At 39.6% G+C, this 19,096-nt stretch overlaps 1 long non-coding RNA gene across 1 annotated transcript; it reads right to left on the reverse strand.

The window, feature by feature from the left end:
* Positions 1-8,490: 8,490 nt before the first annotated feature.
* On the reverse strand, positions 8,491-18,449 carry LOC133821592 (uncharacterized). The gene is made up of 2 exons (XR_009887694.1): positions 18,182-18,449; positions 8,491-8,736 (listed from the first exon to the last, which is right to left on the reverse strand). It is a non-coding gene; the product is annotated as an uncharacterized LOC133821592 (long non-coding RNA).
* Positions 18,450-19,096: the final 647 nt, after the last annotated feature.

The raw sequence follows: 19,096 nt of genomic DNA on the forward strand, positions 1-19,096 counted from the left end.
AGCTATGTTTCCTGTCGAGTTAGATCCGCCCTCACATCGACGAATTACATACGACCAAGACCTGAATAGCCAACTGATGATGGGGTCCCTAGACTCACTTGAAGAGAAACGGGAAAGAACCCAACTCCGAGTAGCTGCGTACCAGCAAAAGGTCGCCTGGTATTTTAACTCAAAGGTGAAAGAAAGAAAATTCAACGTCAGAGATCTAGTACTACGACGAGTTTTCTTAAACACCCGGGACCCAACTGCAGGAGTGCTCGGTCCAAACTGGGAAGGACCTTACCAGATTGAGGAAGTCCTTCATCCAGGCACCTACAAGCTTGCATGCTTAAATGGATATCTCATTCCACGCAATTGGAATGGAGAACACCTGCGCAAGTATTATCAATAAACAGCCCTTTTTAAAGGACTGGCTTGTATTAATTTTTACTTTTTACAAGTTTCGAAAAAGGGTTAGCCATGTTGTATGGCTAATCGCTTATAAGTGTAAGATCCTTTTAAGATCACTTGTAAAGACATGTTTAGTCCATTTTTAATACGAGATTATAAGGGACTGTGCGCAGCCAGTCATTCTTGCCAACCTTTGTAAATTTATTTTTACAAGTATTTGTTCATTACGTGTGTTGTTTTGTTGTATTATGAGTGTTACGTTTCCTACCGAGCAGTAATGTTCGCACAAGTCGTGGTCAAGGCAAGTGACCAAGGACCTAAAGCTCCTCGTTCACTTGGGGGCATATAAGGTACATCGATAGCAAAGCATACCAAGAGGTATGTAAACACATGAACAAAATGAGTGAAAGCATGCTATGGTACTTAGAGTATTTTTCAAAATTTATATTTTGTTAAATCAAGCCAAAGTACTATGCTAAGTTCGGTCATGCGAACAGATGTTATAATAGATAGAAATATTATAATATCAAAAGGCATTCTTTTACACCGCGAGCAGTACTGCTCGGATGTAATTGTTTAATTAAAAGTAAAAAGCTGCCCTTGCAGCAATAAAAATAATTTGTCTTTACAAAACGACCCGTGGGCCATGAAAATGAAATAAAAAGAAAAAAACACTTTTAAGGAACAGGAGGGTCCTGAGGATTGGGAGGAGTGCCTTGGTCAGCCGAAGGACCAGCTTCAGCATCAGCAGCAGGCACTTTGGCCTTTTCTTCTTCTTCCAGCCGGATGGCGCACTACGCCATCAGAGTCCTCTTCAATCGCTCGGACAGGTAGTTGAAGTTGGCCTCCTGGTTGTGCTTCCAGAATTCATAGAAGCAGAGGTGAGTGGCCTCCTTATACTTCCTCAAATTCTTGGCCCCGTCCTCCTCGAGCTCCTGCACTCGCTTTTCAAGCTCCCTCGTCTCCTGCCTGCTGGCGATCAGATCAAGCTCAAGCTGCTTACATTCTTGAGTGTTGAGCTTGGCACTCTCCCTGAATTTTTCTCTGGATTCGTTGGCTTTCTTCAAGGCATCGTAGGCGTCCAAAAGCTCCTTGGTGAGAGTAGCTTGGTCCTCGCACAATTGTTCGTTCTGTTTGGACAGCTCCTTATTCTCCTCGAGCAGCTTGTTGTAGTCAGCCTCAAATGCTTGCTTAGTCTGGGCAAGCCTGGAGTCGAAGTTCTTTCCCCAAGAAACCAACACCCTAACACAGCGCCAGCCAGCAGTTAAAGTTAGCAGCCCCTGAAGACAAAGAATGAAACAAAGTGAGGAAAAGAAATCAGACATAAATGATAAAGTAGCAGAAGATAACTTACGCTAACTATCTCGTTCAGCCCTCTGTTGACGACTTGATCACCCTCCATTGAGGCAGTTTCAGTAATGGCGGCCTGGCTGCGTCTGTGCTTCGAGAGCTTGTATATCCTCTCCCTGGCTGAGCCGACCACGAAGCTGGGCAGGGAGCCTTCGGGCGAGGTGTCCAGTGCCTCCTTGTCAGCAGCCTTAGAGGAAAGATGTGGATTAACTGGAGTGGGAGTCGTCTGCTCAAAGGGGGGCGGAGGTGGTGAGTTCTCCTTGGAGGGGGCGGTGGCTGGAGCATCGTCTGTTCAAGCCTTCTTCGAGGGGGTCTTGCTGCTTTCCCCTCGAGCCCTCTTGCTATCCTTCTTCGGGACAGAAGAGGCAGCAGCAGCTTGATAGTGCTCAAAGACGTCCTCGGAGTCCATACCTGCACAAAAGGAAGCAACACAAGCAGTAAGACTAAATGGTCATGCAGGATAAAAGAATAAAAGTAAAAGGATTATAAGTAAAGTACCTGTGCTACAACTACTGGTCGTAACATTATTTACTGAACTACCTAGTTCCTGGAAGAAATCTGAATTTAAGGAGGGAGCATTCCTAAAGTTGCCATCCCCATCAAATAGATGAGAGGGAATTGGCAAATGATTTAAAAGCGAGATTGTTATACCGTTTTCATCCGACGAGTCGTCAGAAAGTTTAGTAGGCTCAGCAGCCTTTTGTTTTCCTTTGCCCTTGGGGGCCAAGGGTTTCTCTGCTTGACGAGGGACAGCAGGTTCCCTGATTGTAACCCCATTTGGTCTCCTCCGCGGAGGAGACGCTTGGGGTTGCTGCTCAGGTTCCACTTCAGCTTGGGCATTCTCCGCCGAAGGTTCGCTCGTCGCTGGTTGAGGATTCCAGAGGTCGACCAGCCTAAGGTTAGCCTCAGTAACTAAATTTTTGACACTCTTATCAGCATTTGGCATGCTGGCTGGAGTTGGGGTTGGATGTAACCATGGGCCTGGAACACAATGGAATGTCAAGACATTGTGGCAAGAAAACACTAAGTGAAGAAGCTAGTGACGTAAGAATTTTTACCTCCTCGGGTGAAGGCCAGGTTGTCTGCGGCTAAGTTGAGAGTAAGGAAGTATTCTTGGTGATACCTCCCCACATTGGAGATGTGAGTAGTGTCGGACAAGAAAGTGCGTCTGGTTTCTTGATGACAAAACTGGAAGAACCCTGTGCCTTCTTGGTTAGGGTTGGACTTAAGGTCAAAAAGAAAGTTGACCTCATGAGGAGTGGGCTCTGGCCATTTTTTGAGTTGGTAAAGGATATAGAGTGCAGCCAGCATTCTATATCCATTTGGAGGAATTTGGAAGGGGGAAACTCCAAAGTAATTTTCCACCCCTTGAAGGAATGAGTGGAGAGGCAAAGTGGCACCTGCCTCAATGTGAAACCGCGACCAGGCGCTGTAGGCTCCTCCTGGCAGGTTGGCCCTCTATTCGATAGAAGGTCTGACCAGGGTCACCCTTGTCATTTTATACTTATTTAAGTAGTTGGCGATCATCTGCATCATCACTCTACTCTGGGGAACAACATGCCACTTGACATCCAGTTGAGCAGCGTGTCGAGGACGGGCATGCCTTTGTACATTGGCATCAGGAAAATTTTCACCTCGACCACTGGTCAAGGGGGCATCAGCAGTAGGCTGGCATGAGGAGTTAGGGATATTCCTTTTTTGAGCTTTTGTTTTTGTTCGAGCCATTCTTTGGGTTGGAACTGAAGAAGGGTTTGGGCTAAGGCGAGAGAAAGGGATATCTGGTATAAGAGTAGAGGGGTTTTCTTCTCCTTCAAGCAGCTGAGCTAGGAGGTCGTCTTCAATGGGTCTTTCTCCTCCCCAAGGGTCTTGCATATGAACTACAAACAGACAAAGGAGGAGATAAGACACATAGCCTGCGGAGTTACGTGGGAGATTGGGATAACGTTGCTCGCGTCTATTGACCAGTAGCATCCTACCCATACACTAAGTTTGGTGCTAGCAGTTTGAAAAACAGATCAAAAAGGAAATAAAATGTTTTCTGAAAAGGAACTTGTTCAACTCCTAAAGGGCAGGAAAAAATCCAGTTTTTTCAACTAGCTTAAAGATTGAATTTTTACGTCGATCTTACGCCCTAAACCTGTGATCCTTACTATCAAACTAGCTCCTAACTTATATAAAGCAGAAATACACTCTCTTACCAAGCATCAGATGGTTTATACAAAATCCTCATAAAATTCTACTAAAAAATGCAGGAAATCACAGAGCACAGTAACAGCATCCATGGCATAATAAAGAGTTTAAAAGACTAGGTGATTACCTGGGCAAAGATGGAGATTCAGAAAAATAAAAAATTTGAGTCGGAAAGATCTTCGGCAAGACGTCTGAATGGTTTCAAAATTCTGGGTTCTGAAGCAAATTTCTTGATTGGAATGGTGAGTAAAGAATTATGAGAAAGATAAAGCTTATAGAGGCTGAAGTATGGCAAAAAGTGGCAATCATGACTTTCCCATTTTTGAAACGTGGGGGAGTGTATAAGCCGTCGAATTGATTTCTTGAAAATCAAAAAGGCTTGATTAGACATAATTATGTCACGGTTTTCAAAAACGCACGAGGATTCTGACAGATTTCGTGGGGCATATGAACGGTTGTTTCCCTAAAGTTTCTTTATTGCTGGTCGCATTAAACAAACTTGGGGGGAAAATGTTATCCAAAAAATAGGCATGGATGACATGACAGACGTTTAATACACGTGGCTAACATCTGGCAGAAGTCTTGCTCGACCATCGACCAAAAAGATGTCTATGGCGCAACGCTCAATCTTTATATACGACCAGCTTGGTCGTAGACTCGCTATATTTGGAGAAAATCCTGTGCAGTTATAATCATATCCGAAATTATCTCCCATGATTTCCTGAGTATCCGATTATTTAGGAAAGAATATCTGTAACAAATTAATGTAATCTTCCTTGAGCCTATAAATAGAGAAAGATAGCTCAAGGAAGGGACTTTTGGCTTTCTAATTATTTGAGATTGGAGTTTTATAAGTGTATTAGAGCTATCACATTCGAGAGATTGTTTTGTTCTTCAGAGGTTTGTGAAACTCATTCAACCCTAGTTCTTTGATCACTCCTTTGAATCTTATATCAATAACAGCTCAAGTGGACGTAGGTTATTACCAGATACTAGGGTCGAACCACTATAAATTCTTGTGTGCTTTACTGTTTTTGTCATTATTCTCATTTCAACATATCTATCCACATCAAGCAATTTTGACTCCGTGTCAGTTGACCAAAATCAGGGTCAACAACACTATTAACCTTACTTCCCAAGTGTTTAATAAGCTTAAGATGATAAAGCTTATAACCCCAACCCAAGTGTTTAACACTCTAAAGTAAACTTAGCAGCTTGAAGACTCTGAACTCAGCTTGAAGAATGAAAGAAATGGCTGGGTACTAGGTCCTATTTATAGAGTTCAAGGATGAAAAGATCTTCTTTTAGCTTGAAAAAAATAATGAATTTTAATTGAAAAACATTTGAATATTCGTTCAGCAGAGGCTTAAGACTCGGTCAAAAGATTCAGAGGCTTGCCAAGAGGTTAAGGATTAAAATGAACTCAGTTTCAAAAATGTTTGAAAATCTTGCCCTAGGGCCGATATATCGCCCATAGTAGGTGATATATAGCCTGGGCTTATATTCCCGAGGCTCGTCGAAGTGTTCATGCGAAGTTATGTGTTTTATTATTCCCCGTGTGGCGATATATCGCCCCTAGAGCTGTGATATATTGGCATACGCTAAAATATTATACACGTAATTTCACTTTTTCAGCCTTATTTGAATTGAGTAAACAACTTTGACTGAGTCATATAACGATTTAAAAGCTACTGGCAGATTCTGGGATTTTCAAATATTTCTCTTATAAAACTATTCCTCAAAAATACTTAATTTCTCAATAAACATGCACATGACAAGTGTCATGATCTTATTAGTTCTATCTAAACCTTATAGTATAATAAATATCATCTTCATGATCAGCTATATTAATCAAACTTTATGTTATAATTAATATTCTTAAACTATAGGTTAAACTTACAAAATCTATAAGTGTTGCTACGAGTGTTCAACTAAGTCCCGGCTTGAACCAAAATCCACAGTAATAAACATACTATAACTACTACTAGCTATTACTACTACTACTACTATCTAACTAGCTAAGTAAAATTCTTGGACTTCTACATTTCTGCTTAAAGAATAAGATGAGATAACATTACAATTTATACAAAGATACTGAATATTCTAAACTTATAATATTCTAAAATAATGCAACAACCTGTCTTTGCAAGGACAGTCTCAATCATTTACAAATCATTACACAATTACAACAAGACAAAATAGAATAACAGAAAATGGGCTCTATCAATGTCTCACGTGCTTTTGATATTTAGTGTTGACTCCTCATGGGCAGTTGAGTCACACTCCAAGTCATCATATTATTCAACAATGAACCAATTAACTAATAAACCAACAAGTTAATACATATGAATTAAAACATATAAAATCAAAGTAAACATAAGCATCATTGAGAACAATAAACAAAATTGTTTATTTATGCAGAAATAGTAAAATCAAAAGGATTATGGGTGTATAAAATCATAAACAAACATGTAAACACACAGGACCCTTCAAAGTTCAGCACACATGCTCGCAACATGTCCTCTAATATCTTAATTGTCCCCAGTGGTAGAAAGTGAGTTGAATTGGTATACCGATCCACATTGACCCATACCTAATCATGCTGACCCACGGTCCTGGGTAACCCAACCACAAAATCCATGTGATATTCTCTCATTTCCACTCTAGGATATCCATAGGCTGTAATAGCCATGCTAGTCTCTATTACTCAACTCTCACCTACTGACATGCTAGGTATTTAGTCCCACAACCAATTATATCCCTCTTCATCCCAGGTCACCAATATAAATTCTTTAAATCATGTTACGTCATCGCGGTGCTTGAATGCAATAAAATGGTATAGTATGGGACTTTCCCCCAAAATTTCTCACCTAATACAACATCTATCAGAATACAAATCCAACTCCTATACCTCAATAAACCCATCTCTAAAATGTATAGTCATTAGCCACTGCAACTAGGACGTCCCCTCTATGTCTCATCAACTGAGAATCGCTTGTCTAACCTTCCTTTGTTCTTTCTAAAAGAGTAAGCTACCAGGTAATGTTGGCTATCTAGCGCATCGCCAACTCGATTCCTATTCTAACCATACTTTATACTAATGCTCTCTCTAGGTATCAGTTCTAAATTGAATAACTATCTCAGATCCCTCTGGCTTAAAACATCTGTCATTACATTAGTTTTTGTTCTATGGAAAAATTCAGCACTAGAGTAGTAATCAATCGTTGGTTCAACTCCTGGAAGTTGTTCTCATATCTGTCTGACCATACAAACCTCAAATTCTTACGTGTCCATTTTGTTAATGGTGTAGCAATCCTTGAGGATTCTTCCATAATATACTAGCAATACCCCGTCGCTCCAAGGAAACTTCGAATCCCAAAACCATTCCTAGGCTTAGCCCATTTCTAAATTCCTTAACTTTGGATTGACCCACCTCAACCTCATTCTTTCTAACAATGTGATTGAAGAATGTCACATGTAGTAACCGGAGCTTGTGCTTCTTAGATTTGACATATCATCTGCGTTCCCTATATCTTTGTACTATCTACTGGTGATATTTCCCATACTTTGTCTCTGACTGAGAGTTAATCAAAATACCATCAGTGGAGATCATCACAAATCTGTCTGGATAAGCCCGGAACACGCAATTCATTAAATCCATAAAAGCCTTTATGAAAAGTTGTCTTCAACATGTCTTCTCCTTCTTTGATCCCAAGCTGGTAATAACCAAATCGAAGATCAATCTTCAAAACTCTTGTTTTTCCTTTCAACTGATCAGATAAATCATTAGTCCCTAATAGCAATTACTCATGCTTGACGGCCAACTTGCTCAATTTTCTGCATTCAGCACACATCCTCAATATCTCAACTTCTTTCTTTATCAACCCACACTGATGTATCCCATGGTGAGGAACTAGATCTGGTAAACCCCAAATTGGTAGTTCTTATAACTATACTTCCAATTCTGTCCCTGTGTCAGTCTTAGGACAGACTCAGTCCCCCTGCCATGATAACAATCCCTAATACTCCTCAGAAAACCCATCTGAAACCTCACTGGCCAATCCAGTCTATACTCAGAGTCATCTCAAAGTCTCTTATAACCAGCACTTATCAATTCCACTGATGAAGCTTTTCCCATAATAATCTAACCCATCTCTTAAGAAGTTAACAGTTCCCCAGTAGGCGATAGGGTTCCAAATTCTCACTGCCATAATCACATAATCTATACAATATATCTATGCTTCTGCTAGATGCAACAAAATAAAGGTACATGGCACCAGAACCAATCAGCAATGTATAATTATCAGAACTAAGAAGCTAACCTATCACTACTAAGGGACTAACCTCAGCCTCTGACTGCATCAGAGCAAACACTCGAGCTAGGGTCAAGGTTTCTGCCCCTTTGGTTCTTTCTTCCTCACTTTGGGGCAATCCCTCTTGAGGTGCCCAACCATCCCATATAAGAAACATGCCATTGCTCGATTGTAACGACCCGACTAACTTACAGACCTTGGACCATTAAAAACTACTAAGCTTAACTACTATTTTGGAATACATACATAAAATAATAGCATCTTATTATAAAAATCCAAAATACGAGATCCCATTGTTATTTCATAAGGAAAACAAAACCTTTAATTAATTGTTCAAATACTAAATGAAAAAACTTATAATACATAATTAAAAAAATATATAAACGTCATCCTCGATCTTTCCCATTAGTCCATTCATTTAGTTCTTGCCCAATACACATGCCAAAGCCGCCATGAATCCATCCTGCCATCCAAGCTTATTTTCTTGCACCATCTAAAATAAAAAGGAATGAGAATGCCCAGCAAGGAAAATCTATTAAAACATATCATAAATCATAAGACTAAAAACATAAATCATAAAGCGTATGATGTAAAAACGTAAATCATAAAATATAGGACTACAATATTAATGGCCATTAACTTATTACCGTAGTATGTGATAAAAACAATCTAGGTCCTCTTGCCACTATTCGAGGTAGGTTTAAACACAATATAGTATATTAATGGCCATATGACTATAAAAACATATAACATATAGAACTACAATATTAATGGCCATTAACTCATTAACATGGCATGTGATAAAACCATCTAGGTCCTCTGTCTACTAATCGAGGTAGGTTAGATCACATGGTAATATATGATAACCCATCTAGGCCCTTTGTCTACTAATCGAGGTAGGGTAAATCATAACTCTAAACCATGAAAATGATCAAAATTCTTGGGGCTTGCTATCTAAGCAAGTCATACGCCCAAGCGACTACAAAACATATTCTTGGGGCTTGCTATCTAAGCAATTCATATGCCCAACGACTACAAAACATATTTATACATATACATATTATAGCATAAAACATATCATAACATATAAACACATATAATCTATCATATTTTCCTTACCAAAAACTGGGATATGGAGACAAGAACGGAATTTGGAACACTCCTAAAACCAACAGTAAGAATGGTGAGTTTCTAAAGAAAAAGAGATGAAAAGAAAACTAAACCATCCGAGTAGAAACTTACTGAAAAGAAGCTTAAGTTTCAAGAAACTTAAACACCTAATCAAGAATCATAAACAAGAGTTAGGATCTGAAATAAAATAAAAGAAAACTAAAGAACTATGAAAATTTGAACTTAAGGATAAGAATACCTTGAATGATCTTATGAATTGATCTAAACCTTGATACTGAAATCTCACGATATCTCACTTCCCAAGTGTTTAGAAAAGCTTAGATTGATAAAGCTTTTAACCCAAAACCCAAGTGTTTCTCTCTATAGTAATCTTAGCAACTTGGAGGCTCTGAACAAATGCTTGAAGAATGAAGAAAATGGCTGAGTACAAGGTCCTATTTATAGAGTTCAAGGAGTGAAACTAACCCCTTTTAATTTGAATAAATAAATGAATATAAAATAAAAAAGATTTGAATTTTAATTCAACAGATGCCCAGAACTCGGTCAAAATCGTTCAAAGGCAAGTCCAAGTGGTTAAGGCTATTTTTAAATTTAAAAATCCTCAAGATTCAAAAATGCACCAGGGGTGATATATCACCTAGACCATTTTCCCGAGCCCCGTTCGATCGTTCATGCGAAGTCGACGTGTTTTCCGTATCTTCTGTAGGCGATATATCGGCCCCTATAGCTGCGATATATCAACATACGTTGATATATTAAACATGTATTTGCACTTTTACAGCATATTTTGAATTGATAAAACAGCTTTGACTAAGTCTCGACATGATCCTAACAGTTTCTGGAAGGTTCTAGAGCTTCTAGATCTTTCTTTTATTTAAACTAATCATCTAAAATCCTTAATTCATTAATAAACATACATGTCACAAGTGTCACGCTCTTATTTATTCTATCTAAACCTTAGGTTATAATAAATAATATTCTTAGGACCATCTATATTAATCAAACCTTATGATAAAATTAATATTTCTAAACTATAGGATAAACTTATAAAATCCATAATTGTTTCTGTGAGTTTCCAACTAAGTCTCAGCTTGAACCAAAATCCACGGAAAATAACATACTACAAACTAATACTAACTACTACTACTATCTAGCTAAGAAAAATTATGGGAGACTACATAGCACATAAACATAATCATAACACATAAAATCTAACCCATTTTCCTTACCAAAAATTGGGATATTGGAGACAAGAGCGGGATCGAAAACTCCTAAAACCAAACAGTAAAAATCATAAGTTTTCTAAAGAAATGAGGATGAAAAGAATATCTAAACCATCATGATAAGAACTTACCGAAAACCTTTAGTTTCAAAGGAATCTCAAACACCTAACCAAAATCCATTATAACAAGTTAGGATTTTGAAGAAAAAAGAAGAATAATAGGAATTATAATGAACTAAACCTGAGAATAAGAATACCTTGGATAGATTAGAACTTTGATCTACACCTCAATACCGAAATATCACTCTATCTTACATCCCAAGTGTTTAGAAAAGCTTGGATTTGAAATATTTTAACCCCAAAGCCTAGTGTTTCTCTCTAGAAAGAACTTAGCAGCTTGGAGGCTCTAAAAAATGCTTGGATAATGAAGCAAATGGCTGAGTGAAAGGTCTTATTTATAGAGTTCAAGGAGTGAAACTAATCCTTTTAAAATGAATAAATAATTGAATAAAATTTGAATTTCTACTCAACAGATGCCCATAACTCGGTCAAAAATGTTCAAGAGCTAGTCCAAGTTGTTGAGAGCTGTTTCTAGCTCGGATTCCACGGACTTTCAAAATATGTGTGTGGAGCTGATATATCGCCCCCTATAGGCAATATATTGCCTCCCCCATACTTTCGAGCCTCTGTGCTTTCGTTCGTGCGAAGTCGACGTGTTTTCCATATCAATCATAGGCGATATATTGGCCCCTATAGCTACGATATATCAGCATACGCTGATATATCAAACACGTTTTTGCACACTTTTAGCACACTTGAAGTTTTTTTAAACAACTTTGACTGAGTAAAACGTAATCTTAACAGCTGAGGGAAGGTTCTAGACTTCCTAAGTTTATCCTTGATTAATTTTTTCATATAAATTCCTTAAATCATTAATAAGCATGCATGTGACAAGTGTCACGTTCTTAATTATTCTATCTAAACCTTATGTTATAATAAATATCATTTCTAGGACCAGCTATATTAATCAAACCTTATCTTAAAATAAATATTTCTAAACTATAGGGTAAACTTATAAAATCCATAACTATCTCTATGAGTTTCCAACTAAATCCCGACTTGAACCAATTACCACAAAAACTAGAATACTAAGCTACTACTACTACTATCTAGCTAAGTAAAATTCTGAGATGCTACAATTCTCCCCTACTTTAAATAATTTCATCCCCGAAATTTACTTACCAAACAATTTCGAATACCATGCTCGAATGTCTTCCTCCAACTCCCATGTTGCCTCCCGTTCTGTACTATTACTCCATGAGACCTTGACTATTGAAATACTCTTAGACTGTAATTCCTTCATCCCCTTATCTAGGATGCTAACTAATCATTCCTCGTAACTCAGGTCTTTCTGAAGTGCTAACATATTGTACTTTAGAACGTGGGATGGGTCTGACACATATCTACGCATCATTGAGATATGAAACACATTGTGACTATCTACTAGAGCTGGCGGTAGGGCTAATCTATATGCTACTGGTCCCACCTTGTCCAATATCTCAAAAGCACCTATAAACCAGGGATTAAGTTTGCCTTTCTTCCCGAACCGCTTCACTCCTTTCATAGGAGATATTCTTAAGAAGACATAATCTCCGACTTTGAATTCCATATCTCATCGCTTGGCATCCGCATAACTTTTTTGCTGACTATGAGCAGCGAGCATACGCATTCTAATCAGTTCTGTTGCGTCTTGAGCCTCTCTAACAGCCTCGGGTCTAAGAAGTTGTCTTTCTCCTACCTCGTCTCAATGTAATGGCGATTGACACTTCCTTCAATAAAGTAGCTCATATGGTGCCATACCGATCGTTGCCTGGTAGCAATTATTGTAGGATAACTCTAAAAGTGGCAAATACTTACTCCATGATCCTCTGAAGTCTAGTACACAAGCGCGCCACATATCTTCAAAAATTTGTATGGTACGCTCGGAGTGCCCGTCGGTCTGACGATGAAATTCCGTACTGAGACTTAGCTTGGTACCCATGGCTTGCTGCAAGCTTCCCCAAAATCTTGATGTAAACACTGATCCTCTATTGGATACTATGGTCTTAGGGATTCCATGCAGTCGTACAATTTCTCGAACTTAAATGTCTTTGTACTGGTCCGTTGTGTACGTAGTCTTGACAGGCAGGAAGTGAGCTGACTTGGTGAGTCTATCTACCACAACCCAAGCCAAGTCGTGTTGCTTATTTTTTTGTGTTAATCCTGTCATGAAGTGTCTTCCCACTTCCATTCCGAAATACTAGGCAATTACAATAAGCCTATGGGTCGTTGATGTTCTGCCTTCACTTGCTGGCATATAAGGCATTTTGACACATATTGTGCTACGTCTTTCTTCATTCCTAGCCACCAATATAGTGCCTTAAGGTCGTGAGTCATCTTGGTCGATCCTGGGAGAACTGAGTATGGGGTAATGTGTACCTCTTCTAAAATCTTCATCTTAATTCCATAGTCTTTTGGCATACATACCCGAGTCTTATATCTCAAGAACCCCTATCCTGATATAGAGAAATCTGTAGTCTTGCCTTCTTTGACTACAGCCATATGCGATACTAATGTGTCATCATGCCCTTGCCCAATTCGTATATCATCTAGTAAACTCGACTGGATGGACAAGTTAGCCAGTTGACCCATAACTAGTTCTATTCTGACATTAATCAGCTCTTACTGAAGTGGCTTTTCTATTTCGGATAATGCTGCCAGATTTCCGTAACTCTTTCGGCTTAACGCATCTACAACTACATTCGCTTTTCCTAGGTGGTATAGGATTTCACAGTCATAGGCCTTTACTAGTTCTAACCACCTACATTGCCTCATGTTGAGTTCCTTCGGCGTGAAGAAATATTTTAAGCTCTTGTGGTTCGTATAAATCTCACATCGTTCTCTATAAAGATAGTGGCGCCAGATTTTCAATGCGAAGACCACCACTGCCAACTCCATATCGTGTGTTGGATAGTGTTGCTCGTATTCCTTCAGCTGCCTTGAGGCATAGGCTATCACCTTGTCATTTTGCATCAGCACACATCCCAAACCTTGCTTGGACGCTTCACAATATACTAAAAACTTATCGTTGGGTGTCGGTACGCATAGTATTGGCGCTGAGCGTAATTTATCTTTTAGCAACTGGAAGCTCTCTTCACATTTATCCGTCCAGTTGAACTTTTGTTGTTTCCGGGTCAGGTTGGCAAGCGGAGTGGCTATCTTAGAAAAGCCTTCTACAAATCTCTGATAATAGCCTGCTAGCCTAAGAAAACTTCGAACCTCTAACGCATTCTTAGGTCTTGGCCAATCCTTCACAACCTCTACCTTAGTTGGGTCTATTGCGACTCCATCCTTGGATACTATATGGCCGAGGAACGCCACTTGCGATAGCCAAAATTTGCATTTCTTAAACTTGGCATAAAGTTGATGCTCCTTTAGTCGCAGCATGGTCAGTCTTAAATGTTCCTCGTGCTCGACTTCGTCCTTGGAGTACACCAAAATATCATCAGTGAACACTACAAAGAATTTGTCCAAGTAATCCTTGAAGAATCGATTCATTAAGTCCATAAATGCGGCTGGAGCGCTAGTAAGACCAAAAGACATAACTAGAAACTCGTAATGTCCGTATCGATTCCTAAAAGTTGTCTTTGGTATATCCTCTTCCCTTACCTTAAGCTGGTGATAACCGGACCGTAGATCAATCTTTGAAAATATAGTCGCACCTCGGAGTTGATCATACAAGTCATCGATCTGGGGTAGCGGGTACTTGTTCTTAAATGTCACCTTGTTCAACTCACGATAATTGATACACATCTGCATGCTTCCATCCTTCTTCTTTACAAATAGAACCGATGCTCCCCATGGAGAATGGCTCGGTCTGATGAAACCCAAGTCTAAGATTTCTTATAATTACGTTTTCAACTCATTGAGTTCGGTAGGTGCCATCCGGTATGGCGCCTTTGAGATCGGCTCGGTTCCCGGTACTAGTTCGATTGTGAAGTCAATTTCCCGAGTAAGGGGTAACCCTGGTAAGTCAACATGAAACATCTCTGCAAATTTGTTTATAATGCGGACGTCTCCAACCTTTAATGGTGTTTCTTGTGCCACATCCATGACACTTGCTAAGAATGTATGACATCTTTTCTCTATCATCTTCTGAGCTTTGAAAGATGAGATAAGCGGTGTCCGTAGTTCTGAAATATTTCCCAAAAAACATAATTTCTGACCGTCAGGAGTTTCGAACGTCACTTGCTTGCGCCTACAATCAACAGTTGCACCATGCGTTGCTAGCCAGTCCATGCCCAGTATTACATCGAAGTCTCCTTCTAGTTCTGTGCCCTCGATTTTAATCGGTACTCCTTGTACTATTCGTGATGATAGAACTACTTTGCCCAAAGGTAGTTCCGTAACAAACCTAGTTCTAAATCTTTCACAAAGTTTGTCTAATTTTCTATCATTCCTAACGAGATATACGAGTGTGTTGCTCCCGAATCAAACAATACTGAACATACATTATCGAGGATTGGAAGCTCACATGTGACCACTTTGTTACTAGCTTTGGCTTCTCCCTGGGTCAATGCAAAGACTCTGGCTGGAACAATCTTGTTGTCCTTCTTTTCTTCTTGTTTGAGTTGTGGACAATCCTTTTTTCGATGACTTTCCTGGCCACAATTGAAAGAACATTTGGTGTTTGCACAACACTCCCCAGGATGTCTTTTCTGGCACTTGAAGCACTGAGGGTATTCCACATAACCCGACCTATTATTACCGTTATTAGTCTATGCTCTTTTGTCAGCATCGGGTTGCTTATTATCAGGATGCTTTCTTTTCTACCCATTATTGCTATGCTGGTTGTTGTTGTGGTTTATACCATTTTGAATCTGATTCTGCTGCCTGTGTTCAGACTTGCTAGCCTCTTCCTTACTAACATTGGCTTGGAGCCTTTCCACCTCTATAGTTGTTTCTAGAACATCGGCGTAAGAAGTGGTTCCAGGATTTTCCAGCTTAACACCTAACTCAATCTTGGGTCTGAGTCCCATGGTGAACTTGGTAACCCTCAAGAAATCGGTTGGGACCAACTCTGGTGCAAACTTGGCTAGATGATCAAATTGTCGAGCGTACTCGACTACCGCATTAAATTTCCTTGCTTCAGACTGGAAAATTCTTCCACCCTCGTAGCGATGACAGCCGAGTTGTAATACTTTTTGTGAAACAGCTCCACAAATCTGGTCCAAGTCATGATGGTGATATCATGAGTCTGCTGTACCAAATCCCACCAGATTCTGGCATCCTTTTAGTAGAAGTAGCAGTAGCAGGAGGAGCAGCAACAGCAGTAGCAGAAGCAGGAGGAGTAGCAGTAGCAGTAATAGTAGCAGCAGTAGTAGGAGCAGCAGTAAGAGTAGCAGCAGCAACAGTAGTAGCAGTAGCAGTAGCAGTAGCAGTAGCAGTAGATGTGGTGGTGGAGGTAGTGGTAGTGGGAGTAATAGTAGTAGTAGTAGTGGTATTAGTAGTGGTAGTAGTATTAGTTCTAGTATGATAATTAGTAATAGCGGTAGCGGCGGTGGGAGCAGCAGCGGCGGTGGCATCGGCCGCAGAGACAGCGGCGGCGGCAGCAGTAGTAGTAGAAATAGGAGCAGCAGCAACGGCGACAGGACAAGCAGCGGCAGCACAAGCGGCAGAAGCGGCTACAGTGGCGGAAGCAGCAGCGGCAAGGTAGCGGTGGCGACAACGACAGCAACAGTAGTAGTAGTAGTAGGAGCGGCAGCGGTAGCAGCAGCTGCAATGGCGGTAGCAGCGGCGAAGGCAGCGACGGCGGTGCCATCGGCAGCAGCAGCAGTAGTAGTAGTACTAGCGGCAGCAACAGCGGCGGCGACAGAGGCAGTAGCTGTAGCAGCAGCGGCAGCGGCGACAGCAGCAGCAGCGGCAAGGTAGCGGTGGAGACAACGACAGCAGCAGCAGCGGCAAGGTAGCGGTGGCGACAACGACAGCAGCGGCAGCAGCAGTAGCAGCAGTAGTAGTAGTAGTAGTAGGAGCGGCAGCGGTAGCAGCACCTGCAATGGCGGCAGCAGCGGCGGCGGTAGCAGGGGCGACGGCAGCAGCAGTGGCAACAGCAGCGGCAGCGGCGGCAGCAGCGGCGGCGGCGGCGGCAGCAGCAGCAGCAGCAGCGGCAGCATCGGCGGCAGCAGCAGCAGCGGCGGCAGCAGATTACCTTTAATTGGGTTGTTTTCCGTCAAATCCTTCAGTTAAGAAACTTCTAATCTTTCCTAGGATCGTTATGCCTCGACCCTCGCTTGATTCCGACTCCTAGAACTTGAGATTTCCTCAAAAAGGCTCAAACGGTAAAACGGACCGTCAGAGAGAGAACGAAAGGTTTTCTAACGTACGTTCTTATCTGACAAGCTACTTCAAGCTTAAGTAACCTCAAATAAAACCTAGTGCTCGGGGTCCCAAAAACACCCCCCGGGGACACTATAGTCAAAACTTCCAGAATTTCACCCTGAGCTCAAATATTCCCAATCTATCACCAAATAAACATTTCTATTACCCCAAAATTGACCCTGTTAAGATAAAACCGCTAACTCATAATCTATGATCGTCTCATGCCGAATAGCTCAAATATATCTCCATAATAATAAAACCTCATTCACAAATTACAATATACACCCAATTTACAAATATGCCCTCAACAGGCCAAATTACCAAAATGCCCTCATAACTACAAATACTCCCGTATGCATGCATTTATCATCATATAATAATATAATTCACATTAACATGCATATATTCATTTTATAACATATTAAATCAATTCTGGCCCTCCTGGCCTCCTAATCAAGGTCTTAATCCTTATTATGAAATTTGGAGCATTACAATTGTGCACAAATCAATTACCAAACAATTTAATAATGATGAAAAATAAATTGAAAATGCTTGAAATAAACTAAGATGTCAATCTAAAAGCAAGAGAAATTCAATTTAGTGAAATGGGCTTGAACTATTAAATTCTTCTTTGTCAAGTAACATGTCATATTTGTTGCAGCAAAATTTCATCAAAATTCTCAAAGTTAACAAAAATTCCAAATTAGCTCATAGAATTTTCTCAAATCCTATGGCATTAATTATTTCACTTAATTAAACATATTTCTATGTCAATCAAGTTTAATAATTCAATTTCAAGCTTCAATTCACAATTGTTACTCGAGGCAAATAACACATTCCTATGATATTCATAAAACATAATCTAACAAGATAGTCTACTTGTGTCATTCAAGTTCCTCCATTATATTCAAACTTTCCAACACAAATATAACTCAACATCTTGTCATTGATGGCCAAACAACAACAAGAATTCATCATTAAGCACACTTGAATGAACAATGGGTATTTTTGCTAAAATAAAGTGCTAGAAATCTAAACACTAAGACATATAGTTAATTAATAATTCAAGCCTCAAAAGATTTAGTTCATAGCTAAATTCAAGAGCACAGATCCAAAATCAAAACAGCACATGAATAATTAAATTGAAAAAGCTAAAGAAATTACATACTTAAATGAGATTAAAGAGGAGAAAACAAGCCAGAGATGATGAATCAATAACGTTGTCTTCCTCCTCTTCCTTTTCTTCCTTGGATTCTCCTCTTCAAGCTTGGAATTTCTTCTTCTTTTTCTTCATTTCTCTCTTTCCTCTTTCTCCAATGGCAGCTCTAGGATTCCCTCTAAAATGACGGTTGCCTTCTTTTCAATGATGCTAGGGTACCAATCTTTCCCTAATTAGAAGGCCCACATCATTTGTCTTTATTTTTGGCTCAATCATTTTTCTCTCTTTTTTTTCTCTTCTAGAAAATGCTCCAAAATGCAGCTCATTGCCTTTGATTTTTTATCACCTCATCACTCATTGCCAACTCAATTAATGACATGCCAAGTGCTCTTCTTCATATGTTGAAATTCCCCACTTGAATCCTGTTGAAAATGCTCCAGCAAAATTTCTTTTGCTACAGCAAAATCTGAAATTTCAACACAAACAAAACAATTTAGAAACTAATTTTCTTTTCATCTTTTTTATTGGATAATTCATGCATAAATTTATTGTTTTCACACTTTCAGATCTTAAAAACTTAAAAGACACAATAACTCATAACAACGCAAAATAAGAAAAGAAATTAACTAAAAATAACAACAACAACAACAACAAAAAATCACTCTTCCTAATTCTATAATATAATTCTTTATTCAAGAGTAATCATATATCATACCACATGTGCCTCTAAGTAACTTTTGAATGTGTCATAAGGTGGAAGTTTAATGTATGCTACTCTAATATGTTTGTATGATTATGCCTAATTCAATCTAAATGGACTTGGTAAAGTGTTTAGACTAAAATTCAATGACATGAGGGTGAAGGGAAGATTATTTGGTAATACATTTAAGTTTTGTATTCAATGTGAGCAAACTACATCGCTAC

Source organism: Humulus lupulus, chromosome 3 (genome assembly GCF_963169125.1).
Source record: "Humulus lupulus chromosome 3, drHumLupu1.1, whole genome shotgun sequence".
NCBI lineage: Eukaryota > Viridiplantae > Streptophyta > Magnoliopsida > Rosales > Cannabaceae > Humulus > Humulus lupulus.